Raw genomic sequence first — 18,437 nt, 5'->3', positions numbered from 1 at the left:
GCAACAGGAGATTGTTGCATCCATCTAGAACCCTCAGAACTACAGTGCTATGATGTCACTCACTTCCACAGGCCTTGCAGAGTGTAAACAACAACAACCCAGCTTTGTTGTGTATGTAACCATAGGGATTTGTGATGTCACCTAGAACCTTCACAGCAGCGACAGCTTTATGAGGAGCATCAGCACTGCTCTGCCTGAGCAGAACCATCACCGCCATAGGTTGTCAAATAACCCGGATTTAACCCACACAGGTAAGTCCAATGGGGTGCAGGCATGTCCTCTATGCTTACAGCTTCCCGTGGGTGTTGGTTTGATACCGTTTGGGGACAGCCAAGGAGGCATCTGCAGGCAACAAAGGTAGGTGTGTGCTTGTGTGTGTGTTTCCTATGCAGATCCTAAGCCCAGTGTCACATGCAAGTAGGAGGAGTAAGAAGGGTTCCTGGCAAATCCGGGTTATGGATTGCATTTAAAAAGGCCCCGTGGGAGTGCAATGGGCCCCTGTCTTGCTGCTTAGCAATAATGGTATGGGTTTAGGTTCTGCTGTGTGTACTGGTGGTTGACTGCCCCCCAGCCCAGAGTGTGCATGGAAAATTGTCTGGCAGCCTCCCTGACAGCAAGCAGTGATAGTGCCCATGAAGGGGACCTTGTTGGGCCCGCCCCTTTCACGGTTATCGCTTCTCGGCCTTTTGGCTAAGATCAAGTGTAGTATCTGTTCTTATCAGTTTAATATCTGATACGTCCCCTATCTGGGGACCATATATTAAATGGATTTTTGAGAACGGGGGCCGATTTCGAAGCTTGCTTCCGTCGCCCTATGCATTGACCCGATATGGCAGTATCTTCGGGTACAGTGCACCACCCCCTTACAGGGTTAAAAAGAAAGATTCCTACTTTCATTGCTACCTGCTTGCTGGCTAGCCAGCTAGCCAGCCCTGTGGGCCTTGCTGCTGCTGCTGCAGCCAAAAAACAAAAGGTGGTGCTGCTGCTGCTTCTGCTGCTTCTGCTTCTGCTTGTGTCTGGCCGCTGTTGGAGCGTCCAGGCACAGGACTTCTGCTGCTGCTGACTAAATGGCCTCCTTAATTGGATCATTTGAGTAGCCAGCACACCTGTGCAGGTAGGGCATGACATGATAGGCAGCTGCCTTGATAGCGGGTGGGTGCTGAATGTTCCTAATTGACAAAATAAGATTAATGCTTATGAAGAAATATAAAATCTCATCCCTTCCCCAATATCGCGCCACACCCCTACCCCTTAATTCCCTGGTTGAACTTGATGGACATATGTCTTTTTTCGACCGTACTAACTATGTAACTATGTAACATAACATGGGGGGGGTCTCCTGGCTGTTCACACAGGTGTGTCATTGCTGTACATTGACCATGCATTGCTTCTGTGGTATTGCAAAGGCAAAGACAAATGCTTCCAGCCATCCATTGCACTAATGGATTGGTCATCAGCTGGCTGTCTATGTCCCGCATCAATATAGACCAAAGTACAGAGGGTTAGGCTATGCTATTGTGCACCTACCTGATGCATCAGAAGGTGCGAGGCCCTTGCTAAATTCTGTGCACAGACTTTGAGATCTATACTTTAGACTGTATCTAAACCTGCTCCAACATGGACTGACATTCTGGCCTACTTTCAGCCGATGCGACTTGTCTGTCGCTGAACAGTCGCTTTTTATGTATTCAGCACCTATGTATAATGTTGTAAAAATGCTCTAGAAGCTAAAGTCGCAGAAATGTCACACATATTTGGCCTGCAACTTTCTGTGCGACAAATTCAGACAGGAAAAATCAGTATAAATCCTTAGAAAATTATCCCCCAGTGTCTCCATCTGCTGGCGGTATTGAATAAGCATTGCTGCACTGATGGGGTATGCATTAGACGAAAAAAAAGAAGAAAAAGAAGAATAATACGCCCAGAAAAGAGGCGAAAAGGAGAAAAACGTAAAAAAACGTGAAAAAAAAGTAAGAGGAAGAGAAGGGAAAAAAAGGTGGAAATGGGTTTAAAAGTGATTTCGGCGGAGAAATATATATATATATATATATATATATATATATATATATATACGCGCACACACACACATATATATAAACGTATTCTCCGTTGAGATATTGCAGCCGCTGCTGTGTCCAGGCCCAGGAGCCTTAGCACTGTGCTGTGATGTCACTCAATACCACTGACATCACTAGGTGTAAACAACATCTCTCCTTTGCTGTGTATGTGACTATGGAGCTGTTTGGTGATGTCGTCTATTATGGCCTTCATAGAAGCAACAGGAGATTGTTGCATCCATCTAGAACCCTCAGAACTACAGTGCTATGATGTCACTCACTTCCACAGGCCTTGCAGAGTGTAAACAACAACAACCCAGCTTTGTTGTGTATGTAACCATAGGGATTTGTGATGTCACCTAGAACCTTCACAGCAGCGACAGCTTTATGAGGAGCATCAGCACTGCTCTGCCTGAGCAGAACCATCACCGCCATAGGTTGTCAAATAACCCGGATTTAACCCACACAGGTAAGTCCAATGGGGTGCAGGCATGTCCTCTATGCTTACAGCTTCCCGTGGGTGTTGGTTTGATACCGTTTGGGGACAGCCAAGGAGGCATCTGCAGGCAACAAAGGTAGGTGTGTGCTTGTGTGTGTGTTTCCTATGCAGATCCTAAGCCCAGTGTCACATGCAAGTAGGAGGAGTAAGAAGGGTTCCTGGCAAATCCGGGTTATGGATTGCATTTAAAAAGGCCCCGTTGGAGTGCAATGGGCCCCTGTCTTGCTGCTTAGCAATAATGGTATGGGTTTAGGTTCTGCTGTGTGTACTGGTGGTTGACTGCCCCCCAGCCCAGAGTGTGCATGGAAAATTGTCTGGCAGCCTCCCTGACAGCAAGCAGTGATAGTGCCCATGAAGGGGACCTTGTTGGGCCCGCCCCTTTCACGGTTATCGCTTCTCGGCCTTTTGGCTAAGATCAAGTGTAGTATCTGTTCTTATCAGTTTAATATCTGATACGTCCCCTATCTGGGGACCATATATTAAATGGATTTTTGAGAACGGGGGCCGATTTCGAAGCTTGCTTCCGTCGCCCTATGCATTGACCCGATATGGCAGTATCTTCGGGTACAGTGCACCACCCCCTTACAGGGTTAAAAAGAAAGATTCCTACTTTCATTGCTACCTGCTTGCTGGCTAGCCAGCTAGCCAGCCCTGTGGGCCTTGCTGCTGCTGCTGCAGCCAAAAAACAAAAGGTGGTGCTGCTGCTGCTTCTGCTGCTTCTGCTTCTGCTTGTGTCTGGCCGCTGTTGGAGCGTCCAGGCACAGGACTTCTGCTGCTGCTGACTAAATGGCCTCCTTAATTGGATCATTTGAGTAGCCAGCACACCTGTGCAGGTAGGGCATGACATGATAGGCAGCTGCCTTGATAGCGGGTGGGTGCTGAATGTTCCTAATTGACAAAATAAGATTAATGCTTATGAAGAAATATAAAATCTCATCCCTTCCCCAATATCGCGCCACACCCCTACCCCTTAATTCCCTGGTTGAACTTGATGGACATATGTCTTTTTTCGACCGTACTAACTATGTAACTATGTAACATAACATGGGGGGGGTCTCCTGGCTGTTCACACAGGTGTGTCATTGCTGTACATTGACCATGCATTGCTTCTGTGGTATTGCAAAGGCAAAGACAAATGCTTCCAGCCATCCATTGCACTAATGGATTGGTCATCAGCTGGCTGTCTATGTCCCGCATCAATATAGACCAAAGTACAGAGAGTTAGGCTATGCTATTGTGCACCTACCTGATGCATCAGAAGGTGCGAGGCCCTTGCTAAATTCTGTGCACAGACTTTGAGATCTATACTTTAGACTGTATCTAAACCTGCTCCAACATGGACTGACATTCTGGCCTACTTTCAGCCGATGCGACTTGTCTGTCGCTGAACAGTCGCTTTTTATGTATTCAGCACCTATGTATAATGTTGTAAAAATGCTCTAGAAGCTAAAGTCGCAGAAATGTCACACATATTTGACCTGCAACTTTCTGTGCGACAAATTCAGACAGGAAAAATCAGTATAAATCCTTAGAAAATTATCCCCCAGTGTCTCCATCTGCTGGCGGTATTGAATAAGCATTGCTGCACTGATGGGGTATGTATTAGACGAAAAAAAAGAAGAAAAAGAAGAATAATACGCCCAGAAAAGAGGCGAAAAGGAGAAAAACGTAAAAAAACGTGAAAAAAAAGTAAGAGGAAGAGAAGGGAAAAAAAGGTGGAAATGGGTTTAAAAGTGATTTCGGCGGAGAAATATATATATATATATATATATATATATATATATATATATATATATATACGCGCACACACACACATATATATAAACGTATTCTCCGTTGAGATATTGCAGCCGCTGCTGTGTCCAGGCCCAGGAGCCTTAGCACTGTGCTGTGATGTCACTCAATACCACTGACATCACTAGGTGTAAACAACATCTCTCCTTTGCTGTGTATGTGACTATGGAGCTGTTTGGTGATGTCGTCTATTATGGCCTTCATAGAAGCAACAGGAGATTGTTGCATCCATCTAGAACCCTCAGAACTACAGTGCTATGATGTCACTCACTTCCACAGGCCTTGCAGAGTGTAAACAACAACAACCCAGCTTTGTTGTGTATGTAACCATAGGGATTTGTGATGTCACCTAGAACCTTCACAGCAGCGACAGCTTTATGAGGAGCATCAGCACTGCTCTGCCTGAGCAGAACCATCACCGCCATAGGTTGTCAAATAACCCGGATTTAACCCACACAGGTAAGTCCAATGGGGTGCAGGCATGTCCTCTATGCTTACAGCTTCCCGTGGGTGTTGGTTTGATACCGTTTGGGGACAGCCAAGGAGGCATCTGCAGGCAACAAAGGTAGGTGTGTGCTTGTGTGTGTGTTTCCTATGCAGATCCTAAGCCCAGTGTCACATGCAAGTAGGAGGAGTAAGAAGGGTTCCTGGCAAATCCGGGTTATGGATTGCATTTAAAAAGGCCCCGTGGGAGTGCAATGGGCCCCTGTCTTGCTGCTTAGCAATAATGGTATGGGTTTAGGTTCTGCTGTGTGTACTGGTGGTTGACTGCCCCCCAGCCCAGAGTGTGCATGGAAAATTGTCTGGCAGCCTCCCTGACAGCAAGCAGTGATAGTGCCCATGAAGGGGACCTTGTTGGGCCCGCCCCTTTCACGGTTATCGCTTCTCGGCCTTTTGGCTAAGATCAAGTGTAGTATCTGTTCTTATCAGTTTAATATCTGATACGTCCCCTATCTGGGGACCATATATTAAATGGATTTTTGAGAACGGGGGCCGATTTCGAAGCTTGCTTCCGTCGCCCTATGCATTGACCCGATATGGCAGTATCTTCGGGTACAGTGCACCACCCCCTTACAGGGTTAAAAAGAAAGATTCCTACTTTCATTGCTACCTGCTTGCTGGCTAGCCAGCTAGCCAGCCCTGTGGGCCTTGCTGCTGCTGCTGCAGCCAAAAAACAAAAGGTGGTGCTGCTGCTGCTTCTGCTGCTTCTGCTTCTGCTTGTGTCTGGCCGCTGTTGGAGCGTCCAGGCACAGGACTTCTGCTGCTGCTGACTAAATGGCCTCCTTAATTGGATCATTTGAGTAGCCAGCACACCTGTGCAGGTAGGGCATGACATGATAGGCAGCTGCCTTGATAGCGGGTGGGTGCTGAATGTTCCTAATTGACAAAATAAGATTAATGCTTATGAAGAAATATAAAATCTCATCCCTTCCCCAATATCGCGCCACACCCCTACCCCTTAATTCCCTGGTTGAACTTGATGGACATATGTCTTTTTTCGACCGTACTAACTATGTAACTATGTAACATAACATGGGGGGGGTCTCCTGGCTGTTCACACAGGTGTGTCATTGCTGTACATTGACCATGCATTGCTTCTGTGGTATTGCAAAGGCAAAGACAAATGCTTCCAGCCATCCATTGCACTAATGGATTGGTCATCAGCTGGCTGTCTATGTCCCGCATCAATATAGACCAAAGTACAGAGGGTTAGGCTATGCTATTGTGCACCTACCTGATGCATCAGAAGGTGCGAGGCCCTTGCTAAATTCTGTGCACAGACTTTGAGATCTATACTTTAGACTGTATCTAAACCTGCTCCAACATGGACTGACATTCTGGCCTACTTTCAGCCGATGCGACTTGTCTGTCGCTGAACAGTCGCTTTTTATGTATTCAGCACCTATGTATAATGTTGTAAAAATGCTCTAGAAGCTAAAGTCGCAGAAATGTCACACATATTTGGCCTGCAACTTTCTGTGCGACAAATTCAGACAGGAAAAATCAGTATAAATCCTTAGAAAATTATCCCCCAGTGTCTCCATCTGCTGGCGGTATTGAATAAGCATTGCTGCACTGATGGGGTATGCATTAGACGAAAAAAAAGAAGAAAAAGAAGAATAATACGCCCAGAAAAGAGGCGAAAAGGAGAAAAACGTAAAAAAACGTGAAAAAAAAGTAAGAGGAAGAGAAGGGAAAAAAAGGTGGAAATGGGTTTAAAAGTGATTTCGGCGGAGAAATATATATATATATATATATATATATATATATATATATATACGCGCACACACACACATATATATAAACGTATTCTCCGTTGAGATATTGCAGCCGCTGCTGTGTCCAGGCCCAGGAGCCTTAGCACTGTGCTGTGATGTCACTCAATACCACTGACATCACTAGGTGTAAACAACATCTCTCCTTTGCTGTGTATGTGACTATGGAGCTGTTTGGTGATGTCGTCTATTATGGCCTTCATAGAAGCAACAGGAGATTGTTGCATCCATCTAGAACCCTCAGAACTACAGTGCTATGATGTCACTCACTTCCACAGGCCTTGCAGAGTGTAAACAACAACAACCCAGCTTTGTTGTGTATGTAACCATAGGGATTTGTGATGTCACCTAGAACCTTCACAGCAGCGACAGCTTTATGAGGAGCATCAGCACTGCTCTGCCTGAGCAGAACCATCACCGCCATAGGTTGTCAAATAACCCGGATTTAACCCACACAGGTAAGTCCAATGGGGTGCAGGCATGTCCTCTATGCTTACAGCTTCCCGTGGGTGTTGGTTTGATACCGTTTGGGGACAGCCAAGGAGGCATCTGCAGGCAACAAAGGTAGGTGTGTGCTTGTGTGTGTGTTTCCTATGCAGATCCTAAGCCCAGTGTCACATGCAAGTAGGAGGAGTAAGAAGGGTTCCTGGCAAATCCGGGTTATGGATTGCATTTAAAAAGGCCCCGTGGGAGTGCAATGGGCCCCTGTCTTGCTGCTTAGCAATAATGGTATGGGTTTAGGTTCTGCTGTGTGTACTGGTGGTTGACTGCCCCCCAGCCCAGAGTGTGCATGGAAAATTGTCTGGCAGCCTCCCTGACAGCAAGCAGTGATAGTGCCCATGAAGGGGACCTTGTTGGCCCCGCCCCTTTCACGGTTATCGCTTCTCGGCCTTTTGGCTAAGATCAAGTGTAGTATCTGTTCTTATCAGTTTAATATCTGATACGTCCCCTATCTGGGGACCATATATTAAATGGATTTTTGAGAACGGGGGCCGATTTCGAAGCTTGCTTCCGTCGCCCTATGCATTGACCCGATATGGCAGTATCTTCGGGTACAGTGCACCACCCCCTTACAGGGTTAAAAAGAAAGATTCCTACTTTCATTGCTACCTGCTTGCTGGCTAGCCAGCTAGCCAGCCCTGTGGGCCTTGCTGCTGCTGCTGCAGCCAAAAAACAAAAGGTGGTGCTGCTGCTGCTTCTGCTGCTTCTGCTTCTGCTTGTGTCTGGCCGCTGTTGGAGCGTCCAGGCACAGGACTTCTGCTGCTGCTGACTAAATGGCCTCCTTAATTGGATCATTTGAGTAGCCAGCACACCTGTGCAGGTAGGGCATGACATGATAGGCAGCTGCCTTGATAGCGGGTGGGTGCTGAATGTTCCTAATTGACAAAATAAGATTAATGCTTATGAAGAAATATAAAATCTCATCCCTTCCCCAATATCGCGCCACACCCCTACCCCTTAATTCCCTGGTTGAACTTGATGGACATATGTCTTTTTTCGACCGTACTAACTATGTAACTATGTAACATAACATGGGGGGGGTCTCCTGGCTGTTCACACAGGTGTGTCATTGCTGTACATTGACCATGCATTGCTTCTGTGGTATTGCAAAGGCAAAGACAAATGCTTCCAGCCATCCATTGCACTAATGGATTGGTCATCAGCTGGCTGTCTATGTCCCGCATCAATATAGACCAAAGTACAGAGGGTTAGGCTATGCTATTGTGCACCTACCTGATGCATCAGAAGGTGCGAGGCCCTTGCTAAATTCTGTGCACAGACTTTGAGATCTATACTTTAGACTGTATCTAAACCTGCTCCAACATGGACTGACATTCTGGCCTACTTTCAGCCGATGCGACTTGTCTGTCGCTGAACAGTCGCTTTTTATGTATTCAGCACCTATGTATAATGTTGTAAAAATGCTCTAGAAGCTAAAGTCGCAGAAATGTCACACATATTTGGCCTGCAACTTTCTGTGCGACAAATTCAGACAGGAAAAATCAGTATAAATCCTTAGAAAATTATCCCCCAGTGTCTCCATCTGCTGGCGGTATTGAATAAGCATTGCTGCACTGATGGGGTATGCATTAGACGAAAAAAAAGAAGAAAAAGAAGAATAATACGCCCAGAAAAGAGGCGAAAAGGAGAAAAACGTAAAAAAACGTGAAAAAAAAGTAAGAGGAAGAGAAGGGAAAAAAAGGTGGAAATGGGTTTAAAAGTGATTTCGGCGGAGAAATATATATATATATATATATATATATATATATATATATATATACGCGCACACACACACATATATATAAACGTATTCTCCGTTGAGATATTGCAGCCGCTGCTGTGTCCAGGCCCAGGAGCCTTAGCACTGTGCTGTGATGTCACTCAATACCACTGACATCACTAGGTGTAAACAACATCTCTCCTTTGCTGTGTATGTGACTATGGAGCTGTTTGGTGATGTCGTCTATTATGGCCTTCATAGAAGCAACAGGAGATTGTTGCATCCATCTAGAACCCTCAGAACTACAGTGCTATGATGTCACTCACTTCCACAGGCCTTGCAGAGTGTAAACAACAACAACCCAGCTTTGTTGTGTATGTAACCATAGGGATTTGTGATGTCACCTAGAACCTTCACAGCAGCGACAGCTTTATGAGGAGCATCAGCACTGCTCTGCCTGAGCAGAACCATCACCGCCATAGGTTGTCAAATAACCCGGATTTAACCCACACAGGTAAGTCCAATGGGGTGCAGGCATGTCCTCTATGCTTACAGCTTCCCGTGGGTGTTGGTTTGATACCGTTTGGGGACAGCCAAGGAGGCATCTGCAGGCAACAAAGGTAGGTGTGTGCTTGTGTGTGTGTTTCCTATGCAGATCCTAAGCCCAGTGTCACATGCAAGTAGGAGGAGTAAGAAGGGTTCCTGGCAAATCCGGGTTATGGATTGCATTTAAAAAGGCCCCGTGGGAGTGCAATGGGCCCCTGTCTTGCTGCTTAGCAATAATGGTATGGGTTTAGGTTCTGCTGTGTGTACTGGTGGTTGACTGCCCCCCAGCCCAGAGTGTGCATGGAAAATTGTCTGGCAGCCTCCCTGACAGCAAGCAGTGATAGTGCCCATGAAGGGGACCTTGTTGGGCCCGCCCCTTTCACGGTTATCGCTTCTCGGCCTTTTGGCTAAGATCAAGTGTAGTATCTGTTCTTATCAGTTTAATATCTGATACGTCCCCTATCTGGGGACCATATATTAAATGGATTTTTGAGAACGGGGGCCGATTTCGAAGCTTGCTTCCGTCGCCCTATGCATTGACCCGATATGGCAGTATCTTCGGGTACAGTGCACCACCCCCTTACAGGGTTAAAAAGAAAGATTCCTACTTTCATTGCTACCTGCTTGCTGGCTAGCCAGCTAGCCAGCCCTGTGGGCCTTGCTGCTGCTGCTGCAGCCAAAAAACAAAAGGTGGTGCTGCTGCTGCTTCTGCTGCTTCTGCTTCTGCTTCTGCTTGTGTCTGGCCGCTGTTGGAGCGTCCAGGCACAGGACTTCTGCTGCTGCTGACTAAATGGCCTCCTTAATTGGATCATTTGAGTAGCCAGCACACCTGTGCAGGTAGGGCATGACATGATAGGCAGCTGCCTTGATAGCGGGTGGGTGCTGAATGTTCCTAATTGACAAAATAAGATTAATGCTTATGAAGAAATATAAAATCTCATCCCTTCCCCAATATCGCGCCACACCCCTACCCCTTAATTCCCTGGTTGAACTTGATGGACATATGTCTTTTTTCGACCGTACTAACTATGTAACTATGTAACATAACATGGGGGGGGTCTCCTGGCTGTTCACACAGGTGTGTCATTGCTGTACATTGACCATGCATTGCTTCTGTGGTATTGCAAAGGCAAAGACAAATGCTTCCAGCCATCCATTGCACTAATGGATTGGTCATCAGCTGGCTGTCTATGTCCCGCATCAATATAGACCAAAGTACAGAGGGTTAGGCTATGCTATTGTGCACCTACCTGATGCATCAGAAGGTGCGAGGCCCTTGCTAAATTCTGTGCACAGACTTTGAGATCTATACTTTAGACTGTATCTAAACCTGCTCCAACATGGACTGACATTCTGGCCTACTTTCAGCCGATGCGACTTGTCTGTCGCTGAACAGTCGCTTTTTATGTATTCAGCACCTATGTATAATGTTGTAAAAATGCTCTAGAAGCTAAAGTCGCAGAAATGTCACACATATTTGGCCTGCAACTTTCTGTGCGACAAATTCAGACAGGAAAAATCAGTATAAATCCTTAGAAAATTATCCCCCAGTGTCTCCATCTGCTGGCGGTATTGAATAAGCATTGCTGCACTGATGGGGTATGCATTAGACGAAAAAAAAGAAGAAAAAGAAGAATAATACGCCCAGAAAAGAGGCGAAAAGGAGAAAAACGTAAAAAAACGTGAAAAAAAAGTAAGAGGAAGAGAAGGGAAAAAAAGGTGGAAATGGGTTTAAAAGTGATTTCGGCGGAGAAATATATATATATATATATATATATATATATATATATATATACGCGCACACACACACATATATATAAACGTATTCTCCGTTGAGATATTGCAGCCGCTGCTGTGTCCAGGCCCAGGAGCCTTAGCACTGTGCTGTGATGTCACTCAATACCACTGACATCACTAGGTGTAAACAACATCTCTCCTTTGCTGTGTATGTGACTATGGAGCTGTTTGGTGATGTCGTCTATTATGGCCTTCATAGAAGCAACAGGAGATTGTTGCATCCATCTAGAACCCTCAGAACTACAGTGCTATGATGTCACTCACTTCCACAGGCCTTGCAGAGTGTAAACAACAACAACCCAGCTTTGTTGTGTATGTAACCATAGGGATTTGTGATGTCACCTAGAACCTTCACAGCAGCGACAGCTTTATGAGGAGCATCAGCACTGCTCTGCCTGAGCAGAACCATCACCGCCATAGGTTGTCAAATAACCCGGATTTAACCCACACAGGTAAGTCCAATGGGGTGCAGGCATGTCCTCTATGCTTACAGCTTCCCGTGGGTGTTGGTTTGATACCGTTTGGGGACAGCCAAGGAGGCATCTGCAGGCAACAAAGGTAGGTGTGTGCTTGTGTGTGTGTTTCCTATGCAGATCCTAAGCCCAGTGTCACATGCAAGTAGGAGGAGTAAGAAGGGTTCCTGGCAAATCCGGGTTATGGATTGCATTTAAAAAGGCCCCGTGGGAGTGCAATGGGCCCCTGTCTTGCTGCTTAGCACTAATGGTATGGGTTTAGGTTCTGCTGTGTGTACTGGTGGTTGACTGCCCCCCAGCCCAGAGTGTGCATGGAAAATTGTCTGGCAGCCTCCCTGACAGCAAGCAGTGATAGTGCCCATGAAGGGGACCTTGTTGGGCCCGCCCCTTTCACGGTTATCGCTTCTCGGCCTTTTGGCTAAGATCAAGTGTAGTATCTGTTCTTATCAGTTTAATATCTGATACGTCCCCTATCTGGGGACCATATATTAAATGGATTTTTGAGAACGGGGGCCGATTTCGAAGCTTGCTTCCGTCGCCCTATGCATTGACCCGATATGGCAGTATCTTCGGGTACAGTGCACCACCCCCTTACAGGGTTAAAAAGAAAGATTCCTACTTTCATTGCTACCTGCTTGCTGGCTAGCCAGCTAGCCAGCCCTGTGGGCCTTGCTGCTGCTGCTGCAGCCAAAAAACAAAAGGTGGTGCTGCTGCTGCTTCTGCTGCTTCTGCTTCTGCTTGTGTCTGGCCGCTGTTGGAGCGTCCAGGCACAGGACTTCTGCTGCTGCTGACTAAATGGCCTCCTTAATTGGATCATTTGAGTAGCCAGCACACCTGTGCAGGTAGGGCATGACATGATAGGCAGCTGCCTTGATAGCGGGTGGGTGCTGAATGTTCCTAATTGACAAAATAAGATTAATGCTTATGAAGAAATATAAAATCTCATCCCTTCCCCAATATCGCGCCACACCCCTACCCCTTAATTCCCTGGTTGAACTTGATGGACATATGTCTTTTTTCGACCGTACTAACTATGTAACTATGTAACATAACATGGGGGGGGTCTCCTGGCTGTTCACACAGGTGTGTCATTGCTGTACATTGACCATGCATTGCTTCTGTGGTATTGCAAAGGCAAAGACAAATGCTTCCAGCCATCCATTGCACTAATGGATTGGTCATCAGCTGGCTGTCTATGTCCCGCATCAATATAGACCAAAGTACAGAGGGTTAGGCTATGCTATTGTGCACCTACCTGATGCATCAGAAGGTGCGAGGCCCTTGCTACATTCTGTGCACAGACTTTGAGATCTATACTTTAGACTGTATCTAAACCTGCTCCAACATGGACTGACATTCTGGCCTACTTTCAGCCGATGCGACTTGTCTGTCGCTGAACAGTCGCTTTTTATGTATTCAGCACCTATGTATAATGTTGTAAAAATGCTCTAGAAGCTAAAGTCGCAGAAATGTCACACATATTTGGCCTGCAACTTTCTGTGCGACAAATTCAGACAGGAAAAATCAGTATAAATCCTTAGAAAATTATCCCCCAGTGTCTCCATCTGCTGGCGGTATTGAATAAGCATTGCTGCACTGATGGGGTATGCATTAGACGAAAAAAAAGAAGAAAAAGAAGAATAATACGCCCAGAAAAGAGGCGAAAAGGAGAAAAACGTAAAAAAACGTGAAAAAAAAGTAAGAGGAAGAGAAGGGAAAAAAAGGTGGAAATGGGTTTAAAAGTGATTTCGGCGGAGAAATATATATATATATATATATATATATATATATATATATATATACGCGCACACACACACATATATATAAACGTATTCTCCGTTGAGATATTGCAGCCGCTGCTGTGTCCAGGCCCAGGAGCCTTAGCACTGTGCTGTGATGTCACTCAATACCACTGACATCACTAGGTGTAAACAACATCTCTCCTTTGCTGTGTATGTGACTATGGAGCTGTTTGGTGATGTCGTCTATTATGGCCTTCATAGAAGCAACAGGAGATTGTTGCATCCATCTAGAACCCTCAGAACTACAGTGCTATGATGTCACTCACTTCCACAGGCCTTGCAGAGTGTAAACAACAACAACCCAGCTTTGTTGTGTATGTAACCATAGGGATTTGTGATGTCACCTAGAACCTTCACAGCAGCGACAGCTTTATGAGGAGCATCAGCACTGCTCTGCCTGAGCAGAACCATCACCGCCATAGGTTGTCAAATAACCCGGATTTAACCCACACAGGTAAGTCCAATGGGGTGCAGGCATGTCCTCTATGCTTACAGCTTCCCGTGGGTGTTGGTTTGATACCGTTTGGGGACAGCCAAGGAGGCATCTGCAGGCAACAAAGGTAGGTGTGTGCTTGTGTGTGTGTTTCCTATGCAGATCCTAAGCCCAGTGTCACATGCAAGTAGGAGGAGTAAGAAGGGTTCCTGGCAAATCCGGGTTATGGATTGCATTTAAAAAGGCCCCGTGGGAGTGCAATGGGCCCCTGTCTTGCTGCTTAGCAATAATGGTATGGGTTTAGGTTCTGCTGTGTGTACTGGTGGTTGACTGCCCCCCAGCCCAGAGTGTGCATGGAAAATTGTCTGGCAGCCTCCCTGACAGCAAGCAGTGATAGTGCCCATGAAGGGGACCTTGTTGGGCCCGCCCCTTTCACGGTTATCGCTTCTCGGCCTTTTGGCTAAGATCAAGTGTAGTATCTGTTCTTATCAGTTTAATATCTGATACGTCCCCTATCTGGGGACCATATATTAAATGGATTTTTGAGAACGGGGGCCGATTTCGAAGCTTGCTTCCGTCGCCCTATGCATTGACCCGATATGGCAGTATCTTCGGGTACAGTGCACCACCCCCTTACAGGGTTAAAAAGAAAGATTCCTACTTTCATTGCTACCTGCTTGCTGGCTAGCCAGCTAGCCAGCCCTGTGGGCCTTGCTGCTGCTGCTGCAGCCAAAAAACAAAAGGTGGTGCTGCTGCTGCTTCTGCTGCTTCTGCTTCTGCTTGTGTCTGGCCGCTGTTGGAGCGTCCAGGCACAGGACTTCTGCTGCTGCTGACTAAATGGCCTCCTTAATTGGATCATTTGAGTAGCCAGCACACCTGTGCAGGTAGGGCATGACATGATAGGCAGCTGCCTTGATAGCGGGTGGGTGCTGAATGTTCCTAATTGACAAAATAAGATTAATGCTTATGAAGAAATATAAAATCTCATCCCTTCCCCAATATCGCGCCACACCCCTACCCCTTAATTCCCTGGTTGAACTTGATGGACATATGTCTTTTTTCGACCGTACTAACTATGTAACTATGTAACATAACATGGGGGGGGTCTCCTGGCTGTTCACACAGGTGTGTCATTGCTGTACATTGACCATGCATTGCTTCTGTGGTATTGCAAAGGCAAAGACAAATGCTTCCAGCCATCCATTGCACTAATGGATTGGTCATCAGCTGGCTGTCTATGTCCCGCATCAATATAGACCAAAGTACAGAGGGTTAGGCTATGCTATTGTGCACCTACCTGATGCATCAGAAGGTGCGAGGCCCTTGCTAAATTCTGTGCACAGACTTTGAGATCTATACTTTAGACTGTATCTAAACCTGCTCCAACATGGACTGACATTCTGGCCTACTTTCAGCCGATGCGACTTGTCTGTCGCTGAATAGTCGCTTTTTATGTATTCAGCACCTATGTATAATGTTGTAAAAATGCTCTAGAAGCTTAAGTCGCAGAAATGTCACACATATTTGGCCTGCAACTTTCTGTGCGACAAATTCAGACAGGAAAAATCAGTATAAATCCTTAGAAAATTATCCCCCAGTGTCTCCATCTGCTGGCGGTATTGAATAAGCATTGCTGCACTGATGGGGTATGCATTAGACGAAAAAAAAGAAGAAAAAGAAGAATAATACGCCCAGAAAAGAGGCGAAAAGGAGAAAAACGTAAAAAAACGTGAAAAAAAAGTAAGAGGAAGAGAAGGGAAAAAAAGGTGGAAATGGGTTTAAAAGTGATTTCGGCGGAGAAATATATATATATATATATATATATATATATATATATATACGCGCACACACACACATATATATAAACGTATTCTCCGTTGAGATATTGCAGCCGCTGCTGTGTCCAGGCCCAGGAGCCTTAGCACTGTGCTGTGATGTCACTCAATACCACTGACATCACTAGGTGTAAACAACATCTCTCCTTTGCTGTGTATGTGACTATGGAGCTGTTTGGTGATGTCGTCTATTATGGCCTTCATAGAAGCAACAGGAGATTGTTGCATCCATCTAGAACCCTCAGAACTACAGTGCTATGATGTCACTCACTTCCACAGGCCTTGCAGAGTGTAAACAACAACAACCCAGCTTTGTTGTGTATGTAACCATAGGGATTTGTGATGTCACCTAGAACCTTCACAGCAGCGACAGCTTTATGAGGAGCATCAGCACTGCTCTGCCTGAGCAGAACCATCACCGCCATAGGTTGTCAAATAACCCGGATTTAACCCACACAGGTAAGTCCAATGGGGTGCAGGCATGTCCTCTATGCTTACAGCTTCCCGTGGGTGTTGGTTTGATACCGTTTGGGGACAGCCAAGGAGGCATCTGCAGGCAACAAAGGTAGGTGTGTGCTTGTGTGTGTGTTTCCTATGCAGATCCTAAGCCCAGTGTCACATGCAAGTAGGAGGAGTAAGAAGGGTTCCTGGCAAATCCGGGTTATGGATTGCATTTAAAAAGGCCCCGTGGGAGTGCAATGGGCCCCTGTCTTGCTGCTTAGCAATAATGGTATGGGTTTAGGTTCTGCTGTGTGTACTGGTGGTTGACTGCCCCCCAGCCCAGAGTGTGCATGGAAAATTGTCTGGCAGCCTCTCTGACAGCAAGCAGTGATAGTGCCCATGAAGGGGACCTTGTTGGGCCCGCCCCTTTCACGGTTATCGCTTCTCGGCCTTTTGGCTAAGATCAAGTGTAGTATCTGTTCTTATCAGTTTAATATCTGATACGTCCCCTATCTGGGGACCATATATTAAATGGATTTTTGAGAACGGGGGCCGATTTCGAAGCTTGCTTCCGTCGCCCTATGCATTGACCCGATATGGCAGTATCTTCGGGTACAGTGCACCACCCCCTTACAGGGTTAAAAAGAAAGATTCCTACTTTCATTGCTACCTGCTTGCTGGCTAGCCAGCTAGCCAGCCCTGTGGGCCTTGCTGCTGCTGCTGCAGCCAAAAAACAAAAGGTGGTGCTGCTGCTGCTTCTGCTGCTTCTGCTTCTGCTTGTGTCTGGCCGCTGTTGGAGCGTCCAGGCACAGGACTTCTGCTGCTGCTGACTAAATGGCCTCCTTAATTGGATCATTTGAGTAGCCAGCACACCTGTGCAGGTAGGGCATGACATGATAGGCAGCTGCCTTGATAGCGGGTGGGTGCTGAATGTTCCTAATTGACAAAATAAGATTAATGCTTATGAAGAAATATAAAATCTCATCCCTTCCCCAATATCGCGCCACACCCCTACCCCTTAATTCCCTGGTTGAACTTGATGGACATATGTCTTTTTTCGACCGTACTAACTATGTAACTATGTAACATAACATGGGGGGGGTCTCCTGGCTGTTCACACAGGTGTGTCATTGCTGTACATTGACCATGCATTGCTTCTGTGGTATTGCAAAGGCAAAGACAAATGCTTCCAGCCATCCATTGCACTAATGGATTGGTCATCAGCTGGCTGTCTATGTCCCGCATCAATATAGACCAAAGTACAGAGGGTTAGGCTATGCTATTGTGCACCTACCTGATGCATCAGAAGGTGCGAGGCCCTTGCTAAATTCTGTGCACAGACTTTGAGATCTATACTTTAGACTGTATCTAAACCTGCTCCAACATGGACTGACATTCTGGCCTACTTTCAGCCGATGCGACTTGTCTGTCGCTGAACAGTCGCTTTTTATGTATTCAGCACCTATGTATAATGTTGTAAAAATGCTCTAGAAGCTAAAGTCGCAGAAATGTCACACATATTTGGCCTGCAACTTTCTGTGCGACAAATTCAGACAGGAAAAATCAGTATAAATCCTTAGAAAATTATCCCCCAGTGTCTCCATCTGCTGGCGGTATTGAATAAGCATTGCTGCACTGATGGGGTATGCATTAGACGAAAAAAAAGAAGAAAAAGAAGAATAATACGCCCAGAAAAGAGGCGAAAAGGAGAAAAACGTAAAAAAACGTGAAAAAAAAGTAAGAGGAAGAGAAGGGAAAAAAAGGTGGAAATGGGTTTAAAAGTGATTTCGGCGGAGAAATATATATATATATATATATATATATATATATATATATATATATATACGCGCACACACACACATATATATAAACGTATTCTCCGTTGAGATATTGCAGCCGCTGCTGTGTCCAGGCCCAGGAGCCTTAGCACTGTGCTGTGATGTCACTCAATACCACTGACATCACTAGGTGTAAACAACATCTCTCCTTTGCTGTGTATGTGACTATGGAGCTGTTTGGTGATGTCGTCTATTATGGCCTTCATAGAAGCAACAGGAGATTGTTGCATCCATCTAGAACCCTCAGAACTACAGTGCTATGATGTCACTCACTTCCACAGGCCTTGCAGAGTGTAAACAACAACAACCCAGCTTTGTTGTGTATGTAACCATAGGGATTTGTGATGTCACCTAGAACCTTCACAGCAGCGACAGCTTTATGAGGAGCATCAGCACTGCTCTGCCTGAGCAGAACCATCACCGCC

The 18,437-nt window shown here is 45.9% G+C and overlaps 8 non-coding genes across 8 annotated transcripts; all 8 read left to right on the top strand.

Annotated features, from left to right (window-relative positions):
* Positions 1-670: 670 nt before the first annotated feature.
* LOC130339953 (U2 spliceosomal RNA) lies at positions 671-861 on the top strand. The gene has a single exon (XR_008880176.1). It is a non-coding gene; the product is annotated as a U2 spliceosomal RNA (small nuclear RNA).
* A 2,084-nt stretch (positions 862-2,945) lies between these two features.
* Positions 2,946-3,136, top strand: LOC130339952 (U2 spliceosomal RNA). The gene has a single exon (XR_008880175.1). It is a non-coding gene; the product is annotated as a U2 spliceosomal RNA (small nuclear RNA).
* Positions 3,137-5,228: 2,092 nt separating this feature from the next.
* Positions 5,229-5,419, top strand: LOC130339951 (U2 spliceosomal RNA). The gene has a single exon (XR_008880174.1). It is a non-coding gene; the product is annotated as a U2 spliceosomal RNA (small nuclear RNA).
* Positions 5,420-7,503: 2,084 nt separating this feature from the next.
* Positions 7,504-7,694, top strand: LOC130339949 (U2 spliceosomal RNA). Its single transcript, XR_008880172.1, has one exon. It is a non-coding gene; the product is annotated as a U2 spliceosomal RNA (small nuclear RNA).
* Positions 7,695-9,780: 2,086 nt separating this feature from the next.
* Positions 9,781-9,971, top strand: LOC130339947 (U2 spliceosomal RNA). The gene has a single exon (XR_008880171.1). It is a non-coding gene; the product is annotated as a U2 spliceosomal RNA (small nuclear RNA).
* Positions 9,972-12,061: 2,090 nt separating this feature from the next.
* Positions 12,062-12,252, top strand: LOC130339946 (U2 spliceosomal RNA). The gene has a single exon (XR_008880170.1). It is a non-coding gene; the product is annotated as a U2 spliceosomal RNA (small nuclear RNA).
* Positions 12,253-14,338: 2,086 nt separating this feature from the next.
* Positions 14,339-14,529, top strand: LOC130339945 (U2 spliceosomal RNA). Its single transcript, XR_008880169.1, has one exon. It is a non-coding gene; the product is annotated as a U2 spliceosomal RNA (small nuclear RNA).
* A 2,082-nt stretch (positions 14,530-16,611) lies between these two features.
* Positions 16,612-16,802, top strand: LOC130339944 (U2 spliceosomal RNA). The gene has a single exon (XR_008880168.1). It is a non-coding gene; the product is annotated as a U2 spliceosomal RNA (small nuclear RNA).
* The last annotated feature ends 1,635 nt before the right edge of the window (positions 16,803-18,437 follow it).

Source organism: Hyla sarda, unplaced genomic scaffold, assembly GCF_029499605.1.
Source record: "Hyla sarda isolate aHylSar1 unplaced genomic scaffold, aHylSar1.hap1 scaffold_564, whole genome shotgun sequence".
NCBI classification, from domain to species: domain Eukaryota; kingdom Metazoa; phylum Chordata; class Amphibia; order Anura; family Hylidae; genus Hyla; species Hyla sarda.
The sequence above is the reverse complement of the archived record's forward strand: the minus strand, read 5'-3'. Positions and strand labels throughout refer to the sequence as shown.